General features: G+C 35.5%; 1 pseudogene; it reads right to left on the reverse strand.

Moving 5' to 3' along the window:
* Nucleotides 1-1,091: 1,091 nt before the first annotated feature.
* LOC149160954 (lecithin-cholesterol acyltransferase-like 4 pseudogene) lies at nt 1,092-2,543 on the reverse strand (annotated as a pseudogene).
* Nucleotides 2,544-22,539: the final 19,996 nt, after the last annotated feature.

A 22,539-nucleotide genomic window follows, 5' to 3' on the forward strand; every position in this document is an offset into this window, starting at 1 on the left:
ATGTCAAAGAGTCCGTGGATATTCTGAAGTATATTCTGGAAAAAAATAATGCTCCAAGTACCAGCTCAGCAAATGCAAGAAATAGAGATGCTGAAGGAAACCCTGAAGAATCCACAGCACGTCAAATCCACCACATAAGCATTGATTAAGCATGAATTTCAAATACTGTCTTTTGTTATTTCAGTTTGTTCAAGTCTATACTAGCTCAGTTTTTCATACAGTTAAGAATGATGGAAGCAAAAGGGATTTTGTTCTCAATGTTGTCCTCCCCTGCTCTACTTCTCATCTACACTACCCTATAACAATGGAGCTTAGTCTCCCCTATCTTTTTTGAATATAAATAGCAGCCGACTTTGTTAAAAAAAAAGAATAAGAATGTAACAAAGAAATTTTGAATACTGAGAGTGGGGTGAATCATTATTTTTCAATCATTTCCTTATTTAACACATACATTCTCAATTAATTAAACCATTCCCACAATATTAAGCATAGAAATAGCATACAACATCAAGTTTTAACACAAAACATATTACTTAGAATTTTATGTGGAAACCTATCTAGGAGAAAACCATGAAACTTCTTTGTCTTTACTAAAGGATGTAGGTGCCAAACTACTGTTACAATCATTCAAGCACCAACTTATAGGAGACACCAATAACCTTTCAAATTTGTAGGCACCAACCTACTGGAAACATTGATCCCCTTTCAAATTTTTGTAGGCACCCACTTGTACAAGATCCCAACCCCTTTCAAAATTCTAAGTTATAGTGAATTTGTTGTTGATCCAATCAACTCCTCTTCAATCACCTTCATTGTTCTTCATATCTTCAATCTTACCTGGTTTCAACATATCATAGGAACTTGTTATGATACAAATCTCTATTATGTTTTAGCTCTATGTTATCCTTCTACTCTTCAAAAAAAATGTCCTTCGACACTCACACTAACTATCTATCTCCTCAATTCATTTTACCATGTATTTATTCATTTATTTTGCTTTCACTTGTCCAACCTTTACAATGGTTTGGTGCCCATGGTTCTAAATTGACCCATGGTATTATGTATTGACTATGGCTCCTCTCATCTCCCTCTTATATGATAGCCCCAAAATCATGTCTACTTGTTTCATGAAAATCACCAATATTTTCTCATAGGATTTCCCATCTTTTTGTGGTTGGTATAGAGAGGCAACCCTTCGTATGTTGCTCCATCTTGACCTTAGTGGGAAAAATAACATAGTCATCAACAAGGTCATAGAAAGGATTTGGGTCTCCAACCTTCATCCAATATTTAAGTATATGAAAAGCACACTCATCACATACCAATCCTTAGTGATCTCTAGGCATGCCTATTCTTTCCTTGAGCACAAGCCCATTTTCCATAGCTGATTCCAAGGAGACAATTCCATCACCTTCCACACAAGTGTATACATTCTCCGGGTGTAACGTTTCCTACATGTCAAATATAGGTATTTCCTTGATTCCATAACATGGACCATATGGTGTCTCACTAGAAGTGCCATATATTATAAAATTTTATAGATGGAGGGATCTTCACCAAAGAAATGATTTTTTGAGTTTCATTGGCCCATTCAAGATTTCACAATTAAATGATAATGGTATCATCACACCATCATAGATTACAGTATTATTAATAAGCATCCTTCATGAGATTAACATAAGCATGTGGACCATAGCACTCAAGTTGAATTGATGAGATACCAAAGTTGTCATTCTTTTTTTTGTCATATTTCTAGAAGATGAGGTGAATACCACTTGAAATCAAAGCAATTCCACCAGTAGTTGATGCATACTTTACTAAGAAATGAAAATATATTGTTTCCATCCTCCTATAAAAATAACTTTGTTCAAAAGAATGTCCTTTATAAATCCAAGAGCACCATCAAATGGTGCAGTTATGGCTATCCATGAGTTCATGTACTTCTCAAATACTACATTGTAGAGTGAGAGAAAACATTTGATTAGAAAAACTCCCATTAAATGGCTTATGATGTTTACTTTCTTTCCTCGTGAGGCTTTATTTATGAATTCTAACTTTGCTCTTAAATGATCCATTGTTTCTTGAAGCCTATTACTGTGTCGAAAGTTAGAGACAAAACTAAATAGATTAGTTACCTCTTGATATCCCAAACCTAGCATATTTATTATCATGTTGTGAAGGTAGTAAACAATATTCATCTAAATAATCAGATCATGGTTCAAAATGTAACAAGAATATAGTCCAAATATGTCTTATGGGACTTCAATTGATGTTTTTGGATCCAAGGACATAGTTTTTCTAGTGCTATAATCATAAAGGGACCAAATATTTGTTTAAAAATCATGATTAGTAACCAAAATACAAACCCAAACTCACTCTCTATGGCCATTTTCATTCATATCTATAAATTTTGAACACCTAATGCTAAGCAAAACTAATACTAGGTCCAAATCAAGATTCATCTATGGTTTCTTTTTCTCAGCCAAGTGAAGCCACTCTTCATTTTTTTCAGGTAATTCCTACAATATTTTGGCCATTTTCATTGTACAGATGTCAAAGTAGGTCCCATATCATAGGATAAAAAGGAAGCCTTTCTACTTTATGATGTTATGCATGATGTTTCCATGTTAAATCCCCTTTCCGATAGATGATACCCCATCTCCTCTTTGTTGAAAATGTTGTTATTTATTTTAAGATCATGATGGAATACATGTTATCGTGCTATGACACCACTAGTTTCACAAGAGACCAATGATTTAATTGGGTTCACAAGGTAGTTGAAACCCTTAAATCATGAATAGTAAGATGAAATGGATCTCCAGCTGGTGTTTTGTTTCCAAAATTAACATAGATATATCATTGTCCATGTATATATGTTTCAATCTAATGTCTTGACTTATAGAAACATATCCACCTCACTTGTTTTTGAGTTTCAGAAGAATTACTCTCTATAGAGATTTTAATCTTGTTTAATTCTAGATCCAATGTTTATGCACCAAATATGAAGAACTTTGAACCTGTAACTTTATCGTTATATGGTTTTTGAGTACCATCATCACTTACAAGCTCAAGTACTTCATCCTCCAGTAGAAGTATTTTTATCCAGTCAAAATATGCAACATGAATCTTCTAATAACTCTCATTCAAAACCAGCACAATATAATTACTAGTAACATGAGAAAAACAATATTGATTGATCATTGTGATAAGTTCCCCTTTGTCAAAATCCATTGTAGTGATCAAACCATAGCACTAATCAATGACACCCTCTTTCTTTGACATCCATGGAAACACTTATTCAACAATCTCTCACTTTGGTATTGATGACAACACCATCAGACATAATCCAATCATTGATTTACTTTGGATGTGAATTATCCTTATCTGTTGGTTGGATATTCTTCTCACCATCTGCTAGTTGACTCTTCTTATCCTTATTTCTGCTTATTTCTCCCCCTTGGACATCAATGGAAAAGAGTTGCATAGAAAAGTCTTGTTTGGTAAACAATCGCATGACTACTACTTCCCTTGTGGTTAGGTTGTTTTTTACATCTTCTGATGACAACATAAATATCACTGGTTGTTATAATTCGTCCCACTAATAGACTTCTCCCCTATGTGTTGTATATCAACTATCATGATTAACATTATTTTCGGACAATTCAATTTTTTAAGATGACATGCATTGGTGTATTGCATGTATACACTACTCATTTTCTAAGAAAATTAAGGAGAAGTCATTCCCAACCTCTGTCTAAGGTATTGAAAAGTCTCTCTAAAACAGTGGTTTGGTAAATATATCTACAACATTCTCTTGTGAAGAAATATATTCTAATTTGACGATATGATCAACAAATTTTTCTCTAAGAAAATGATACTTGATGGGTATGGGCTTTGTTTTAGAGTGCATAATAGGGTTCTTAGAGATATTAATGGCACTCGTGTTATCAAAAATAATCGGCACCAGTTGATCACAATTTACCTAGATATCCTTGAGATTTTGCTTCATCCATCAAACTTGGGTGCAACCTAACAATGCTACAATCAACTCTGCTCCAGTTGTGGATAAATAAACTGAATTTTGTTTCTTGTTGAGTATTTAGCCCAATTTGACCCTCTTTAAATTATGTTATCAGATAAATAAATTGAAGTTTGTTTCCTGCTAAGTGTTTAACCCAATTTGACCCTCTTTAAATTGGGTTATCTCTACAAATTATTTTTCACTTAGACCCTCATCTTGTAATTGCTAGCCTTATTTTGTCTCTTAAGACCCATCTTCTCCATGTTGATATGCCCTTTACTATTAACCTCTACCGCAATAATTTAAAGTCTCTAATCATAATCACACCCCCTAAAAATGATATTTTAGTCTTTCGTTATATCAATTTTTCAAAGTGGGTTTTTGATCATATATGAATTTGGTTATTCTAAAGATATAACACTTTGCCTCATTAACTTCATTCTTATATACCTTGTGTTAGATATATTCATATATAGCCTAAATCCTTAGTCAAAACATCAAGTTCTATAATGTTATTATTATTTTATTCATAATAAATACATACACTATAGATTTGAGTCAAATTAAAATTATTCTTTTAAATCTAAAATGCTAACATTGACTTCCTATCTTTATAAATCCATAAATTTATTTTTCTATTAAAAAAAAAAAAATCTTATGAAATCATTAAAAAAATATAATTTTAGCATTCATTTAAAAAGGGAAATTATATGATGAGAGGTATATTAAATAAACATAATTTATGTTTATTGAAAAATGTGTATCACACAAAGTTTAAAAAAAATGTTAAATCTTACAATGAACAAACCAGGTTGCATCGCATTCACATGAAAGATTAATCAACGAGCACCTTTTCTGTCCAATATGATTGAAGGCCCTTGATCATAAACCTTTATGGCCATTGGATACATTGAAATCAAATATTGCATTTAAATCTCAAGTACCTTTACAACCGATTTTGAAATCTAATCGCCTATTATCTCTTCCTAGTATTATATACTCTTGTGATGGGAATTATTGGATTATGTTAAAAGTTTTGGTTGCAAGATTTTTTACTTTTGTTCTTCTTTAAAGTTTGAAAAACAAAATTTACCCAAATGACATATATTCCAATTTTTTTTTTAGGGTTTTTTCATTTACAGGTTAATTGGGGAGAAAACTTTTAAGAATATTTACTCCCAAATATAAAATAAGAAACTAATATAATTATTTTACATAAATAATGAGGCACATTTCTACTCAAATGGATTTACTTCAAGTAAAACAAGGTAAGAAAATAATGCATTTTATTTCTAAGTTATTATGTGATTTATAAAAGACTAATTCTGATTTTATGTGATTTTATGTGATGCAGGGAAAATAATTAGAGATGGTTTAAAATATTATGGACATAAATATTTGGTTGAATAAATTACAACAAAGAAATAGTGTATTTTACTAAATGACCATGGATTTAACAATAAGCCAATTAATGTAAATTACCATTAATCTTAAGGTTGTTATTAAGGGAAAAGTTACAAAAACACAATGGTAAACCAACTTAGAATGAAATAAAATGGCTGGGAGCTATCAAAAAAGTGGGGATTTTGACATGAAACTTTATTTTGAATGGGGATAGTGCACACGTTGTGTTTTCCTACTCCATGATGACAATGTGATTTTGTTATATGAAATTATGATTAATGGTGCTTCTTTTCAATGTGTTGTGTTTTGTTAATTTTATATTTATATACACTAATACACATGAATGATTAAAAATTTGACATGATCGAATTGATAATTCATTTCATACATATTACTTGATTTACTACTTCTCAAATATACATTATTTGGAAGATTTAAATCAGAATTTCAATTGAACTATTGCAAATTAGAACTATACAAATACATGATGTCATATGATTTCATTGCATGTTTCATTTAGATACAAAATATATACCAGTAATGTTTTATTTTTCTTTCTTGTTTATCTTTCTTTGTTTGTTTTGTAACTTTATCTTATATTAATTGTGTTATGTATTTTCATCGTAAGTTATTTCGAAGCTCTTATTGATCTCAATTGCATATTTGAAATTTACATATTAATTCATTGATGATTCATTTATATATGAGTTTCACTTATTCTAAGTTTTATCATTTATTATTTTTCAAAACTATATATCTATAATCTAGCTAATTTTTAAAAGTTATCATAGAAAAAAATTCACATAATTATAAGGAATACCCTTTATGGTTGAGGAAGGAAAGTCCTTTAACCTAAAATGGGAGGATTATTGGTCTTCATCGAATGCCTTTAGAATTGTTTGCATCACCAAAGCAATCTGAGGGACAATGTTGAGTGAGGATACTAGATTGTTGCCAAAAAAGAAAGCTCCTCCACTAGTGTGTTTCTTATCATCAACACTTCCAGAGCAACATGCATCTATATAAGATTTAAGATTGAAGTTTGTGCCTCTTGAATACCATAATCTAGTCTATGGTCCATTGCAAATACCTAAATATCCTCTTCACTGCATTCACATGAGTTTCCTTTGGATTTGACTAAAATCTAGCCATTAATCCTACTTCTTACATAATGTTTGGCCATGAGGTTGTTAGATAAAGTAAACTACCAATCATAGATATATACATTATTTTTTATACCTCTAGAGATTTATTATCCTTGATTAGTTTACAGCCTGTTACCATGGGTGTGCTCATAAGTGCACAGTTCTCCATGCCAAATTTCCTCGATATTTAGTTTGAGAAGTAAAAATACCTATTTCTTTAAAATATTTAGTTTGAGAAATAAAAAGACCTTTTTCTTATTAATGAACCTGAAATCCATGCAAAAATGAAAATTCTCCCATCATAGACATTTCAAATTTCTTTTGCATATCAACTACAAATCTTGACTCATTAAATCAACATCACTACGAAAAATTATATCTACATGAACAATAATAATCAACAAATTCTCATTCTCAGATTTGATATAAATATTACTATTAGATGTTCCCTTTTTAAGTCCTTTCTTTTGTAGATACTTGTCAAGTATGTAATTCCATGCTCTGGCATCTTGTTTCATTCCATAGAGGGCCTTCTTCAATTTGTAAATAGGATTTTCATTATCAAACAATTAGAAACCTTCAAGTTGTTCTACATATACTTCTTCTAATCTCCGTTCAAAAAGCGTGATTTGGCATCCCTTTGATTAATTTTGAACTTTCCATAACATTCAAAATCGAAGAACATTCTAATTGCTTCAAGTCTTGAGAGTAGAGCAAAGGTTTATTCAAAGTCTACATCTTCTATTTGTGCATACCTTTTGTACACTAATATGGCTTTATTCTTGACTACTTAACAATCCTCATTCAATTTATTTTGAAAATCCACTTGGTGCAAATTACATTCTTATATTTTGGTCTTGGAACTAACTCCCATGTATGGTTTCCCTCAATATAATCTAGTTCTTTATCCATGGTAGTCACTCAATGTTGATCTTGACTGCCTTGAGAAAAATCGTTGGGTTCTATTATGGACAAGAGTGCAAATATTGCATGACTATATGTGCCTATGAATTGGCTTCTTTCTTGAACCCATGTTTTGTTATTATCGAGAATTTGACTCTCAGGATGATGTTTATGAACATATACTGATGGAAGCCTTGAAAGTGATAAATTAAATCTCTATTCTTCTTCCTCTTATTCAATTAATAGTTAATTTTACATTGGACTAAAATGGTGTTGGTGGAAGCTTACAATCACTCATATGGAACCAAAAAAGTAAATTTGCCACATACTTAGGCTATGAAAGAAATATACCATTAGACATATGTCAAATTTGATGAACTAGAAAAGCTTAATGCCGAAGGATTTCAAGAAAGAAAATCCCCCTACCTTTGATAGAGAAATTAAGAAGGCTGAAGAAGTGGAATCATGGCTATTAGACTTGAAGAAATATTTCAGTGTCCCTGACTACTCTAAAAATATGAAATCTAGAGTATCCATTTTCATCCTGAAAGGATAAGCTAATATATGGTGGGGGGATTTTAGAAATGTCAAGGGTATTAGAGAGAAATAAAAATCATGTGGAAAGTTTTAATAAATATTTCTAGGAGAAGCACCTATCTAAGAGGGACTATGATAACAAAGTTAAAGACTTCCATGAGCTTAAGCTAGGGTATCTTACCACGGATGACTACACCAACAAATTTATATAACTATTGAGGTATGTGTCCTACATCATAGATGAGAAGGTGAAGATTCAAAGGTACCTCACTGAGTTACCACAAGCTTGTCGAGACCGAGTTGAATTTGATGAGCCAAGAACCTTAGAGGACATGGTTTAAAAGGCCAAGTATTACTAAGATTAGTCCAAGCATAAGGCTAAGCTCAAAATATATTGGAAGAATATGGATAAGGCTATCTTCAAGGGAAAATGGTTAAAATTCTTAGGATATAAGTAAAAAGGGAGGAATGTGAATTTCACAATTCCTGCCAAGGGTGAGTCCTGATAGAATTTCACTACTACCAATAGAGATAGGCCCACTAAACCAATGAGAGAATATGTTAAGGGGTTCAAGAGAGGATCATTGCAGTGTTGGGAATATGGAGAGAACCACCTGGGTAGGGATTTTCCTCACCAACATCAAAATAGTAAAAGATTGTAAAATGTGCAATAGGATTCAACGATGAATGATGTGGCTTAGAGTGTGCCTCGAATTTATGCTACATTAGACAACAAGAAAATAGGCCATCAAGATTCAATAATAAAAATGAAAGGTATGGTCATTAACCATCATGTTTCAATTTTAATTCACCCAAGTTCTAATTTCATATATATCAACCCAAAGGTTGTAGAGAAATGTGTTATGCAAATTAAAATGCATGAGAAATTGTGGTTGGTCCAACTAGCCAAAAGGCGGGTGACGGAATTAATGAAATCATGCCCCATGGAGATAAGTATCATGTCCACTACATATTCCCTTAATATCTTTTCGTTGGGCTCATACAATGTTCTAATCAAAATGGATTAGCTAGCGGCCCATAGAACCAAAGTGGATTGTTATAGAAAGTCACTAGAGTGCCTCAACGATGAAGGTGAGGAAATTATGCTTCGAAGAGTAAGGAAGCTTGTCATTATTAAAAAAAATATAAGTGTTGCAATTGAAAGGATGGATCAAAAAAGGGTGCACCCAGTATGTGGTCCAAGTGACCAATGAGTCAGAAACCAGTGAGGATAGAATGGAAGCTCCTATAGTGTTAATGTAGTTTAGCAATGTGTGTTTGAAGGAAATACTAGGATTTCCACCCAAGAGAGAAATAAATTTTTCCATCAAATTGCTTCCTGGATTAGTACTAGTCTCTAAAGCCCCATATCATATAAGTACGCCAGAGATATTGGAGTTAAAATTACAATTGAAATAAATCTTATACAAGGGGTATATTAGACCCAACATATCACCATGGAAAACCCCAATGCTATTTGTAGAAAAGAAGGATGGAATGTTGTAGTTGTGTATTGATTATCGACGGTTGAACAAAGCTACAATGAAGAACAAGTACTTACTTTCTATAATTGGTGACTTGTTTGATCAGCTAAGAGGGTTTGCAATGTTCTCAAAATTAGATTTAAGATATGGTTATCATTGGGTTCGAATTAAGTATGAATACATCAACAAGATAGCCTTTAGTACTAGATATGCACACTATGAGTTTTTGGCGGTGCCATTTGAGCTTACAAACACCCCCACCACATTTATGTGCCTAATGAATAATTTCCTCAGCCCATATTTGCCAATTTTGTATTGGTTTTTTGTATAATATCTTGGTCTACTTAGAAACCATACAAGAGCACGAAGAGTGTTTGAAATCAGTATTGCAATTGTTAAGAGAGCATAAGCTCTATCCCAAGCTTAGAAAATGTGAGTTCTTCCAATCACAAGTTCAATACTTAGGACATGTCATTTCCAAGGAGGGACTAGCTATGGATCCTGAGAATATTAATGCCATCATGGAGTGGCCCACTCCCTGCAATGTCATAGAAATTATATATTTCATGAGATTGTCCATATATTACCAATGCATCATTCGAGGTTTCTCAAATATTAGGAATCTAATCATAGCTTTACAAAACAAAGGGATAAAATTCCAATGGACATATGAGTGCACAACTAGCTTTGAGCAACTCAAACATTTGCTCAGACATGCACCTATCTTAAGAATAGTTAATCTGGAGGACGATTTCTTAATTTGCACAGATGTATGCAACGAAGGATTGGGTGAGGTATTGATGCAAGAAGGACATGTAATTTTTTATGAATCAATGAAACTAAATGAACATGAGAAGACATATGCACTCTTGACTTGGACTTAGCAGTGATAGTGCACACATTGAAAATGTGGAAGAACTACTTACTTTGGAGGAAGTTTGTGTTAATGTCATACCATAGAGGGTTGAGATGCTTTTTTTACTATCCCAATTTAAATTCAAGACAAGCCAGATGGCTAGATTTGGTTAGCAAGCTTGACATTGAGATCAAGAACATTAAGGGTTAGGAGAACAAGGTAGCAAATGCACTTAATAGAAGTCTACAAGTGGCTCACTTGGAAGCCATGGGCACTTGTTAATTTTACATCAAATAAAGGGTAAAAAAGGCATTGCTACATGATGAGAATTACTAGCATGTGTAGTAATTCTTGTAGCAAGATCCAAGAGGATCATTGAGAAATAATTACACACCCACTAATGGTGGTATGTTGCAGTTCAAGGATAGATGGTATGTGCCTTATATAGGTGACTTGAAGAAGCTCATAATGGATGAGTTTCATAAAATACCTTATTCAAGTCATCTTGGTTATCAGAAAATGATAACAACTATGAAGAAAATATATTATTGGTCAGGCATGAAGAAGGAAGTTTTTTATTAAATTTTCAGGTGCCTATAATGTCAACAAGTTAAAGCGGAATGCATGAACCCAACAGGATTACTACAACCAATCCCAATTCCTGAGTGGAAGTGGGAAGTCATATTTATGGAATTCATCATGGGATTTCCAAGAAATTCCAAGCAGCATGATGCCATTATGGTGGTAGTGGACAATTTGAGTAAGGTTTCTCACTTTATAGTTGTCAAGTGCACCCTCAAAGCCATTGGCATAGCTCATATCTTCATGAAGGAGATATTTATATTGCATAGCATACCTAATAAAATCATCTCAGATCGAGATGTCAATTTCACTTCCAATTTTGGAAGGTATTATTTACTATTTTTGGAACCCAACTAGCTTTTAGTACAACATATCATCCTCAAATTGATGGACAAACTAAAAGAGTGAATATAATTTTAGAGGAAATGTTGAGGATGTATGTCATGAATCAACCAAAGAGGTTGAAGGGTTCTTGTTGTTAGTTTAATTTGCATACAACAATGGGCATCAAGAGTCACTAAATATGATCCCTTTCGAGACTTTGTATGGACGAAAATGTGACACTCCCATTAGCTAGGATGATGTAGTGAATAGGGTCATTCTTGGACTTGATATGTTGAAGTAAATGGAGAAAGAAGTGCTCAATATCAAGTAGAAATTGAAGGTAGCCCAGGATAGGAAAAAGAGTTATGCAGATCAACAACAAAAGAATAAGGACTTCCGAGTGGGAGAGCATGTATATCTCTGCATTAGACCAAGGAATATTTCACTAAGAGTGGGGTATTGTGCTAAGTTGGCACCAATGTTTTGTGTACCATTTCAAATTTTGGAAAAAGTGGGGTCAGTGGCTTATCAATTAGCCTTACCACCCATAGTGAAAGCACAAGATTTTTTTCACATTTATTTTCTTAACAAGTATGTACATGATACTAATGATATCTCGGATTGGTCTATTATACAGGTGGAATCCAAGAGAAAATTCCAACCAGAACCACTGTGTATCCTAGATTGGAGGAAAGTCACACTCCAGAATTGAGTAGTAGAGCAAGTCAAGGTGCAATGGAAGAACTTTGGGCCAGATGAAGAAACTTGGGAAATGGCAGATCAAATGAGGGTACTCTACCTATTTTTGTTTACTTTATAAATAAGTGTAAGAGTTGTGAATATAAAGGTGAGTGTTCATAATCTTGGTTTAATATTTATAGAACACTAAGGACAGTGTTCCTTTAAGGGGGTGGGTCTGTGATAGCCCTTTTTGTGGCACCGTGTAGATGTAAATATCACTGTGAATTTTTTAGACATATGTAAATTTAGGTGAAAACAAATTTGGTGGTTAGTTGAATAGGGACACACATAGATCCAATGTTCTAAGGGAGGTTTCCTATGGTGTGTCGTGAGTAGGTAAAGAATAACCACATTTAAATTTCCTTAATTTCACTCTAACCATAGACTAACCCGTAGTGACAAGATTTTAATTTTAGGAGTGGGAAGCAAGGGTGGAGGACAAGACCCATCCCTATCCCCTCCTCAAGATTCGATACAAGAATTGTGGCATTAGGAAGGAAAGGGAATGGGAACATAAGAGAACACATAGGCAAAACATAGCACGTAGTAGACCGAAAGAAAACATACAAGGATAACATGTGGAGGGAAATTTCTTATGGGAAGAAGAGTGGTTATAGAGGAGAAACTTGTAAATAAAATAAAATTTGTAGAGACAAAGAGCAGAGATAGATTGGAAAAATAGTGGAAATACGAAACTAGACTAGACTATCCCTAATCTTGTACTCAAATATTTGGGGTGTCATCCCCTATATTGTTGTGTATAGGCCACTAGACTATGATTCTAATCCTAAATTGCCAGTGGGAGGCTCAATGGATGATTGAACCACTTAGTGCTTGATGAGTAGCTATTAAACCACTTGGGTGCTTGGTGTATGGTTGATAAACCACTTGAAATGGTAAATTGAACCACTTTAATCATTACTAGAAGAGATATTAAACCACTTATATAGTGGAATACAAACCCTTACAGTGCTTTCCATGAAAACATAGTTGTGAAACCACCTAAATAGTGGATTCACTCTCCTGGAACTGAGAAATGCTCCATCTAGGCCTTGGGTTAAGCACTTTGATTAAACTTAGAAAGTCAATCTTTGTGGTGCTTACTACTAGAGAGTAGTTGATAAACCTCCTCACAGTGGACTCCATCTCCTAAGTGTTTGACCAAGACTTGGTGAGAACATTCCTTGAGAAAGCATCCCCTTAGACTATGGATCCAACTCGGGGGGTGGTCAAATGCAAGAGAGATTGTAGTGTAGTTGGCCTATGGTTGGGTGGATATTTGAATTCCCTCTTTCTGTTGCCATACATATCAATTTATTCAGACAAGTATAAGCTTGCATATTCATGTGTGAATTCTTGAAATTTGCTATTACACTCATTACTAGCTAGCTTGGATATTGTGGTTTTGATGGTGAGGAGCACCACAAAGTTTCTACCATATTGATGATTTACAGGCTATTTTTATGTTGGGAGTTGAGTGTATACAAGACTATGTTGGAAGGACCTTACTTTGTGATAGTTATTGTAAACTTTGAATCTCTACAAGTAACTTTGTTATTGGTATTTGGATTATAACTCCAATTAATTAGAAAATTCACCATGTCAAGAAATACATGGTAAAATTCTTAATAAGTGGGTTGAAAATTAACCTAAGAATGCACTCCAAATGAAAGTTGACATTTAGGCAGTGTCAGGATTGCCTTAAAAAATTCCTAAAATTCCCCTTACTTTACTTTTTCCTTAGCGCACCTCCAAAATATAATGATCCAAGGTCTAGGATTGTCAAGGGGTGATTTCCCTTTGTAGCAACTCATATTTCATCCAATCTATATATCTCTTTCTAAGCACAGATCATAGATGTGATCTAGTGATCCAGGGTCAAATGAAACCAATACATATGTGAAGGTTTGAACATGATGCAGGCGAGATTACATTAAAATAAGGGGTAGATCTAGGATCCATTTATCTAGAGGTGTTCAGGGGTAACACAAGATTGAAAGGTTAGAGGGGTGTGAACCATATATAATTATGGAGTAAAGAAAATATGCCATGGAGTGGAGAGTTAGTGGGCCCCATGTTGTCTTGACATGGCAGTGCCATGGTCACCTAACAAGTACCATGTGGACGCCATGTGGTACATTGTGACCCCTACACCAAATTACTTCAAGAAAAATTGGATATTTGGGGATCCAGGCACTGAGAGTGGCATGTGTCGTCACACATTTGAAGCACATGGATGAGTGTTGTTCAGATATAACAAAAAAACAACGAAAAATTCCAAGGCATGGGGACTCGGTGGACCCCACTTTATGTTGATGTGGACATTCCATGAGGGCCACCGCATGGTACATGGTGGGCCCTGCATCGGATTAACCTTACACTCATGCATATATATGGATTCGGTGATTCAAGGTGGTGAGACTTTTCACACCATTGAAAGGGTTGGATGAGCGTTGGCTAGATATAATGGTGAGGTAACAAATTCCTCCATGGTGGGAAGACTTAATGGGCCCCATAGTGAGTTGATGTGGTATTGTTATGGAGACCTAAAAAGTACGACATGGATGCCACATGGAAATCTATTGATGATGTGGCCTAATTTAATTACCTAAACTTATAATGGGCATAATTTTAATTGAGGTGTCGAATTGAGGTGCAATTTATATCACCAAAAATATCTCAATGAGATGAACGAGATGGTGCCATTTGTTTCAAGATTTAAAGAATTTGAGAAAATATATTTTTGTAACTCCGTCTTCATAAAAAACATTGGGGATTAGGTTAAAGCAAATATGTAACACCTCCCATAGCTCAATATACCTTAAGGGAGTGTGAGGGAGTGTTACATCCCTTTTCTCTCTCAAAGTGGAGAAAAATATCACATACTTTAACCTCTATGAACCCTCTACTAAAAAATTGGAATTTTGGGAACATTTCTTTAATACTTCTTGGTTTTGAGGATGAGTGGTGGTTATTAGAGGACATCTCAATTTCTCTCTTGGTGTCTTTTAGATACGGGGGCCAAAAACATAATTTCAAAAAAAAAAGCATTTATTCATAAGGATTGAAACAAGCTAGATTATTTTATATTGAGTAAGCCAAGCCCACTCCAAGTTGGAAAAATCATAGGTTAGGAGAGGCCAAGATTGCTAAATGATTAGATCATTTTTTGTTCTCATAGGATTTGTGGAGGAGGCCCTCAAGATTTGTTAATGGGTCTTAGTTGGTAGTGACTTTAATCATTAACAATTTCTTTTAGAAGTGGTCCCTACTATGGGAAAACTACTAATCCCTTCAAATTGAATCCCAAAAAATAAGAGGGTCCCCTTCCATTATTAAAAGATTCCTATACCCATTTTGATAATTCTATAAGTGAATTAGTGGCCATATAACTCTTAAAAAATGTAAAAAATGTCAATCACTCTATGATCTAAATGGACCAAAGAGAAAATGGAAAAAGATGAGAGATTTATTTAATAAGCAAGAGAAGACCCAGCCTCTAGCCTTTCATTGGATGTATTTTCAGTTTTGTCAAACTTCCAACTAGTGAATATTAATTAACTAGAAGATAAAAGAAGTCCATGTTAGTCAAAGAAAAAGAACGGCATATAAAGTGCAAGGAAATTTGGCATACAATTGGAGATGAACAAAACAAATTATTCCATTTCTTTACCAGCTATAAAAAAAATATTGATTCTATTTCAAATATTTCCAAAGAGGATAATACTTGTGCCAAGAAAATCCCTAATATAGCCACAGAGGGAGTTAGATATTTCCATACTCTATTTAAAGAATACAATTATGCCACCATAGATGCAATCATTCATGTTTCTAGTTTCTTTCCAAGAATCATAGAGCCTAAAGAAAATCAATGTTGTATGGCAAAGGTTGGAAAGGAAGAGTTACTCAAAATTATTCAAAGCTTTCAAAATGATAAAATCCCTATTCTAGGTGGAATCACCGTCTAGTTATTTTTTACCTATTTTAATTTCATTGGTAATCATCCTATAGGAGAGTAGTGGACCATTCTAGAACAAATAAAAGACTCTCACAACCTTCAACTCAACCTTTGTAGCCCTCCTTCCCAATACTAAAAACCCAACTCAATATGAAATCTTTATATCTATTTCACTCTATAATATTATCTGTAAAATAATATCAAAAGCACTTCTCAAATAAAGAAAGATATATTTTCTCATCATATTTCACTAAGTAGTTTGGCTTCCTAGAGGTAGGAAATTTCATGAAGTTACTGGGGCATCCTAGGGAGGCCTTCACTTGGTTAAGGCTAAAAATTTGAAGGTCATTATTATTAAAGTTGACCTATTAAATACCTTTAAAAAAGTTAATTAGCCCTTTCACCAGCTCATTTTCATCCATCCAGGATTCAGCCTTCAATTTGTGGCTTGGGTTATGGGTTCTCTAAGCTCAATCTTCTTTGCATTGTTAATGAGTGGATAAATTTGTCCCTTCTTTAACCTTGAAGGGGGAATAAAGTAGGGGTGCCCACTATTCCTACTTCTCTTACTCCTAGTTACAAAAGGTTTAAGTAGAGCACTTGAAGCGGCTTTAATCAATGGCTCCTTCAAAGTTATTGTGATAAGAAAATCATACTTTGTTTCTCATTTATTACTTTTTAGGATATTATCATTTTCTATAATTTTTCTAAATGAATGATGGACAAGCTCAAAGAGATCCCATATCTATTTATATAACCATGGGCATGCTAATAAACTCTTGAATATATACTTGATGGGATATCTTATAAGAAACACATTAATCGCAACTTCCACTTCCCTATAATAGCCTTTGACATATATTTCAAGTACCTTGGCTTTCATCTAAACGCCCATATATATCTAAAATTTTATTGGTGGTAGTTCATTTCCAAAATAGAGAAAAAAAACTTCATAATATTTATTCAATTTTTTTTTTTTTTTTGCTAAAGCAAGTGTCAATCCTTCTATTTCATTAAGCCAAAAAATAGTATACAATATTTACAAACGTCCACCCGACACTAGGGAATCGAAAAAAATAGAGCACTAGCCACCTAGGGCAAAACCTCTTAGCCTTACAAAGAAAATCACCGAACCTAAGGGAAATCAACCAAAAATACATCCCAGCCCCCGAAAAACCCGCGGAAACTTCCATATCCTAGCCCCCAGGAAAGCCCCCTTCATCTGAGCCATCCATTTCCGCGCTCAAACCAACGACCGAGGAGGAAATCGCTCAGCAAAGACTACCGATGTTTAACGGTCCCGCCCCACCAAGCAGCACGATCAAACTTATCCATTGATCCACTCAACGAAATCCTACGGCTAAGAATGATATCGCACCTAAAAAGATACTCAGACATTAGTGTGCGATGAAGGGCGGTTTACGGATCCATCTCCCTACCACATGTAGGAGGCTGAATGGGATCGCTGCAAAATCACTAAAACCATTTCCCACTTGAAAGTGGTGCGATCAGCCGAAAACCACCTAGGAGGTGGTTTTACATACCGAAACCCCGAATTTTGAATAATCCGATTGCCGGGAAAAACTGGATTCATCCCTCACGTTTTATTCTTCCTTGCCTGAACCTGGAACCAAGTAAAGATAAAAGGCTTTCCACTGATCGAAGAACTGGGATGTCTGTTTCGCTCACCCCGATGAACAGAGATATCTGTCTCGCTAACTCCGGGAATTTCAGTGGCCAGTCATGGTTTGCCCCCCACCAAAGAACAGATTACAAGATGTTGATGATGCATACAAAGGACAAATCATTTCAAGCTAGCCTCCATGGCTTTGTATCTAAACACTTCCCTATCTTCTTCTGCTTGCTCGCCACAAAGAGATTTCAATCTGCTCAGACGCAACTCCTGCCACTCCATCGAAACCTTATCATCTACACAGTTGACGCCCTGGTTGGCAAGAAGATCCGCCACCTTATTTGCCTTTCTGCAGACATGATGGAAACTGACTGTGCGAAGACCTTGGAGATGACCCTGAATTCTCTAGAAAACCCAGATTAATTTCCAATGTTTGGAGACTTTCTCTGGCGCTGTTCCACTATTTATTTTTTTTACTGAGTTAATGATTAACTCAGAGTCCGCCTCTATCATCACATTGAAACAGTTATCTTGACTCAGAAAATCCATGCATTTTTCCAAAGCCATTAGTTCAGCCATGTTGTTGGTGGTTGTTCCAAGGTGGCAATGGAAGATGAAGATAATACTTCCCTCTGCATCCCTAAGGACTCCTCCATACCCAGTTGTTCATGGGTTTCCTTTTGAAGCCCCATCAATGTTGTATTTCAAATAACCTTCTGGGGGAGGGTGCCAGAAATCCTTCTCCATATCCATAGATGTAACCTTCCTATCTAGGCCATGAGGAGTGAGCCCCTGCATCCCCAGCTGCCTGAGAATTTTTAAATCCACTTCTGAGGGAGGATTTTTAGGGTAGTTATGAATAGTGGTTCCCACAGTCTCCTTAAGCTATTTCAGGATTATCTCAAACAAGTGTTGTGGGGGATTCTTTTCATCCTTAAATTATCTTTTTTTCCTCTCCTTCCAAAAATTCCATATAATGAAGCTTGGTATAAGGGCCCAAGCTGAGATGAGAATTTCATAATCCGAAAAATTTCTTCTTCAATTGTTGAGGGTACTAATGATGCTCCCTCTGTCCCTATCGGATTGCTGAAATATTGTGGCAAATGTGTCCCATAACCAGGAGGTGAAAATGCAACTGTTGAGTAGATGCTCCATTGTTTCCTCTTGAGCCTCATAGAGTTGGCATCTTGAAGGCCCCAGTACACCTCTCTTCCTAATGTTGTCCCAAGTCAGGATTTTCTTGTGGTATACCAACCATATGAAGAGTTTGATTTTCATCCACCCTTGATGCCTCCATAGGTTCTACCAAATTTTGTCCGGAACCTGAGGATCCAGCTCGAGGAGAATGCCTTTTGCTTCCTTAAGATTAAAGGTGCCCTCTTTGTTATTGCCCCATCTTAGTTGGTCTTGCCCCCCTGCCACTAAGATCTTTCTTTGTTCCACCATTTTCATGAGTGCCTCTGCTTTTGTTTTCAAGGGATTGTTATTTCTGCAGTCAATGTTTCTCCAGATTCTCCACTTTTCCATATGATGAGTATGATTCCAGAAGTCCTTTACCTTAATTAATCCTTGGGAATCTGTCTCATGCTTAAGGTCGAAGAAGTCTTCTTTTAACAGAATTGGTTCTTGTTGCCACTTATCTTCCCAAAAAAGAGCAAGATCTCCTTCTCTAATTTCCTAGAAGCTATTTTCTTGTACTAGGCTTCTATTCTCCCAGGCTTTGTTCCAGATGTATGAGCCCTTTATATTTCCTAACATTCTTATGAGATCACTGGTTTGCCAGGAGCTTGCATATTTTTCTTTCCAGATATTTTCCCATTGAGTCTCTGGATGCTGAACCCAACGCCACCATAGTTTGGCCCCTAAAGCTTTGCTAAGTATTTCCTGATCATCCAAGCCTAGCCCTCCATGGTTCTTGGGCCTACAAATTTTCTCCCAAGACACTAAGGCCCATTTCTTCCTTGTCTCCTCCTTACCCCAAAGGAAGTTTCTTTGAATATTTCTGAATTGTTGTAGGACTCCTTTTGGAGCTGGGAGGGCTGATAACATAAAAATAGGGATTGCTTGCAGAAAAACTTTTGTGAGTACCAACCTGCCAGCAAGATTTAAAGATCTAATGATCCATTTACTGACTTTATCCTGCAGCTTATTGATCAAGGGTTCTCAAATGCTTTTTAGCATCGGTTTAGCAGTAAGAGGAACTCCCAAATATTTTGAGGGAAGGGAATCCCTTTGAAAGCCTAGAATTATGGAGATATTTTTCTGAATAGCAATATTGGTATTGAAGAAAAAGATTTTTGATTTAGAGAGATTAACTTCCATACCTGAAGCCAAGGCAAAGAGATTCAAAAAAAAATTGTAGGTTGAAGCTTCTTTGACTGAGGGGATTCCTTGTAGTATGGTATCATCTACAAATTGTTGGTGAGTTAGGGCTTGACCATTCTCAGTTAGTTGCAGGCCCTTAATCTTTCCGGTTACTTTAGCATGCTTTATTGACCCGCCCAATCCTTCCATCATGAGGATGAAAAGAAAGGGAGAGAGCGGGTCTCCCTGTCTGAGGCCTCTTGAAGGACTGAAAATCTCTGAGGGAGAGCCATTAACTAATATAGAAAAACTAGAGGAAGTCACCAGTGCCATTACCCATCTGACCCTGTTGTGATCAAATCCAAAAGCAATAAGAGTTTTCTTGATATAGGTCCAGTTTACCTTGTCATAAGCTTTGGCTATATCTAATTGCATGATCATGCCCGCCTGTCTCTTGCTAGTTAATAAGTGAACCACCTCTTGAGCTTGAATAATGTTGTCAAGAATTTTTCTGCCTTCCACATAACCTGATTGTTGCCTTGAAACCAGAACAGGAAGTAAAGGTTTGAGTTTGTTAGCCACTACCTTGGATATTATCTTGTAGACCACATTGCAGAGGGCTATGGGTCTATATTTATCCGATGTTTGAGCAATGTCTTGTTTGGGGATCAATGAGATGAAGGAGGTATTAAGCACTTTCAGAATGGTTCTGTTCAACCTGGAGTCCTCCACAACATGCACAATATCATGTTTAACAATATTCCAGCAAGCTTTGAAAAAATCCACATTGAAACCATCCGGGCCTGGTGCTTTGCCATTCTGCATATCTTTGAGGACTTCACTAACCTCCTCTTCCGTTACTGGCCTATTAAGGTTGAAATTATCCTCTCTGGACACCAATTTCGGTATATTACTAGTTATCTCCCTGATGAAGTGCTCTCTATCTGAATTGTTTTCTTGAGTTATACCTTGGAAGTGTTGGACTAACACATCTTCTATAGCTTCATGGGAGATATGAAGCTCCCCCTCCTCATTCTTAATCGAAGAGATTATGTTGTAAGTTCTATTGGCAATGGTGGCTCTGTGAAAAAACTTAGTGTTACGCTCTCCTTCTTTGAGCCATTGAACTCTAGACTTTTGTCTCCAAAATATCTCCTCCTGTTTACATAGATTCTCCCAATCTTGATGATGTTTATCCACTTGATCACTTATGGCTTTGTCAAAGCCTTCCGTGATCAGAGCTTGGTTGAGAACCTGCATTTTGTTTTCAACATCTTTTTTCTCCACAAAAATATTGCCAAAATCCTTCTTGTTCCACTCTTTAAGCCGGAGCTTGATGTGCTTAAGTCTTTTGTGAAGTAGGTACATTCCTGTCCCCTGAATCTATAAATATTCTACCCACCATTTTTCAATATTGCTAATGAAGTCTGGGTGTGACAGCCAGATATTCTCAAATCTGAAAGGTTTGTTCCTAGGAGTACCAATACCCTTAATCTCCAATTGAACCGGCCAGTGATCTGAGCCTCCAAAGGGAAGAAATCTCGTTGTTACTTCTTTATTTGTCAGCATGAGATCCTCAAAGATGATGAATCTGTTTAACTTTGAGGCAACATGGGACTCTCCTCCTCTTTTATTATTCCAAGTAAAGAGGCCAGTATTCCTATTAGTACCAACGAGATTCATATTGTCTGAAAAGTTTTGAAATTCTAAAGCGTCTTTACTTAGAGCTCTGGTTCCCCCTTTTTTCTCTGAAAGAGATTTGATCATGTTGAAGTCACCTCCCATGATCCAGGGTAAATCTGCATGTCTGTCTCTAAGATCCACAAGGGAATCTAGAAACCTGATTTTGTCATCTATTCTCTGAGGACCATAAACGTTTGTGACCAGAAAGGTTTCCTTGTCTCCTACCAGTTGAATAACAACTGATAAACAATTCCTGGAAGCCTCAGCATCTAAAATACCTATTTTTTGGGGGTTCCAAAGAGTGAGTATGCCCCCCGCTGTGTTCTCTGCTTTGACTTCAAGAAACTCAAATCTACTGAGCCATTTGCTATGAATTTGTCTTAATTTTTGAATGGAACATTTTGTTTCTTGGATGAAAATTATATCCGACATTTCTTTTTTCATTCTATTACTAAGCATTCTCTGCTTTCTCTTACTCCCTAGACCTCTAATATTCCAAGATGTAAACTTCTTTATTAAAGCTTTGTAAAGGAGTAGTTGGCTAGATCTTTCATCTTACCTGAATCGATCATAAGCTTTCCACACTCCATCAAGAGTTCATTCTACTTTTTCCTGCCTCGTTTCTTGCTTGGACCCGGAGTCGTTTTCATCGTTTTCACCCCTCTGTTTTCCTACTTATCGATGATTTTTCCTCTTTCTAGCGCCTTAGCCTGCGTTTTCCATAAAAACACTGTTGTATTCTATTGAGCTCTTCTTGAGGTAACGAATCTACTCCTCCCCTGGTTCCCTATATCAAGAACCCTTCCAGATCTAGGTTTTCTTTGACAAGAATTTCCTATAGTTCATGGTCCTCCAGGTCCCTTTCATTCTGGGTCATTTCCTTATCCATCTCTAGTTCTGCATCACTCATTGTAGCTTCTTTCTGCTAATCATTGTCCAGTGTTTGTTCCGAATTTTCATTTTT

The sequence above is a fragment of the Pinus tabuliformis genome, chromosome 5_2 (genome assembly GCF_031772625.1).
Source record: "Pinus tabuliformis cultivar Carrire ecotype Pingquan chromosome 5_2, CPIR1, whole genome shotgun sequence".
Lineage (NCBI taxonomy): Eukaryota > Viridiplantae > Streptophyta > Pinopsida > Pinales > Pinaceae > Pinus > Pinus tabuliformis.